Source organism: Molossus molossus, unplaced genomic scaffold (genome assembly GCF_014108415.1).
Source record: "Molossus molossus isolate mMolMol1 unplaced genomic scaffold, mMolMol1.p scaffold_m16_p_6, whole genome shotgun sequence".
Classification (NCBI taxonomy): domain Eukaryota; kingdom Metazoa; phylum Chordata; class Mammalia; order Chiroptera; family Molossidae; genus Molossus; species Molossus molossus.
In genome coordinates, this window is record NW_023425399.1 from 58,279,249 (window position 1) to 58,281,474 (window position 2,226).

General features: G+C 43.0%; 1 pseudogene; it reads left to right on the forward strand.

Annotated features, from left to right (window-relative positions):
* The first annotated feature begins 695 nt into the window (after window positions 1–695).
* LOC118618656 lies at window positions 696–1,145 on the forward strand (annotated as a pseudogene).
* Window positions 1,146–2,226: the final 1,081 nt, after the last annotated feature.

Below are 2,226 nucleotides of genomic sequence, written 5' to 3' on the forward strand. Positions count from 1 at the left end.
GCTTGAAACATTGATGTGAGAGAGACACATAGACTGGTTGCCTCCCGCTCAATGTCAGGGATTGAACCTGCAACCCAGGTATGTGCCGTTGACCAGGAATCAAACTCACGACCCTTCAATCTGCAGGTCGAGACTCTAACCACTGAGCCAAACCAGCAAGGGCACCATGACACTTTTTTTAAATGGCCCACTTAATGTATGATAACTGTCATCACACCATCAAAGCAGCCTGTTAGCCTGCAGAATAATTCCTGTTAAGCTGAGGCCTAATAATTCCCTTTTCCACCACTGTTCACTCATCCAACACGCTCATTTTGAAAATCTACTTGTGCCTGGCACTGTGCTAGGATCACAGCATGCCATGGACAGAAGGTATCAGACCATCAGAAAACTGGGCATATAAGCCTGGAGATGGCATCCTGTTTCACAGAAGGAAATCTAAGCAAAGCTTGAAAGTGAGTGAGGGCATAGAGTCAAGTGCATGAGGTGACAAGAGTGTTCAAGAACTAAGGTTCAACCACCCCTGGGTTACTTTGGATTAGGGTCCCTGGGGTGTTTCTAACAGAATAAAGGAGCCGCCGGTGTCCTGACTCTGGAAAAGGGGCCGGGGTTGCCAACAGTCCTGAAGTTGAAGAGAAGAAGGCGACTTATACAGGTAAAGACTGACAGTGAGGGATTAACTGGTTTATTTCAAGATGAGCTTCCTGTTGCCCAAGCTGATCAGCAAAAAAGAAGTTGATTAGGCAATAAAGAGCACTGCAGAGAAGGTGTTGGTTCTCAGGTTTGGGAGAGACGAGGATCCTGTCTGTCTGCAACTAGATGGCATTCTTTCTAAGACCTCTTCTGATTTGAGTAAAATGGCTGCTATATATCTGGTAGATGTGAACCAAACTCCAGTTTATACACACTCTTTTGACATCAGTTATATTCCATCTACTGTGTTTTTCTTCAATGGGCAGCATATGAAAGTGGATTATGAGTCTCCAGATTATACTAAGTTTGTGGGAAGTTTCAAAACCAAACAAGACTTCATAGATTTGATTGAAGTAATTTATTGAGGAGCAATGAGGGGAAAACTTATTGTCCAAAGTCCTATTGATCCCAAGAATATTCCAAAATATGAACTTCTCTATCAAGACATTTAGCACATGAACTACTGTCAAAGCTAAAGACAAAGGCATATCTCAAAACAGTATCTGAATGCATCTGTGCTGTTTTTCTGGCATCCTTCAGAAACATGCTCAGTGTCCCAGTGGAGGAAAAGTTTGACTTGTATAGTAAATACTGTCCCTAAGTGGAAGACCCCACCCAGACTGTGATGATCTGGGAAGCTTGAGTGTTTACTCCTGCAAACCTCAGAGCAGCCAAGTCAGCCGTGATCAATTCCCCACATGATTTGTTTAACTTTTCTTCATACTGTACCTTTCTTTATCCCTTAATATGATGCAGAATTTTCTTAATTATTGGCTAATACTGTTTGACTTAACTATGTTTATTTGACACAAAAGTAAAATGGAAAGAGCAAAAAAAAAAAAAAATAAGTAAGGTTCAAAGCAAGGAACTCAGGAGGTTATCACAGAGGGATCTAGGGCTGCTGGAAAGTCAAGGGGTGGGGGCTAGACTGCAAAGGGTCTTACCAGACAGTAAGCAATGCAGGATTGTAGGCAAGGAATTGACATGGCTGAATTTATGTTGATATTCAGAATGAACTAAAAGAGAACAGACACTGGGGGCAGGGAGACCACATAAACCACACATGTCCATTTAGATGTGAATCATTACCTAGTGATGGTGGTAAGAGGCAGACTATGACCTGGATTTCTAACATGGTCCCAGATAACATAAATGCTGTGGGTCCTCAGACAACACTGAGTCACCAGGGTCATGGGAAAAGAAAAGAGTCTGCACTCAGGCAAAGTCTGTGAAAAAAGAGAGGTTCCAGCCACTTTGTTGTCCTGTCACTTTTGTTGTTCCCCCCTGCACCTAATTAAATGAAGTAAGTCCAGAGCAAGGACGAAAAGAACAAAGGGGTGGATGAACAGGTGAATGAAGACAACATGCCTTTGGCACCCTTAGTTGACCTGAGATGGATCATCAGAGGCAAGGACCTAGGAAAATCTGCCACCTTTCCCCTAAGCAAAGGGATGTGCCTACTGGATTTGTTCTGCGTCCTGGTCCTCCACTAAAATCAATTTGAAAGCTCTCCTTCCCTGCCCATCAAGATAA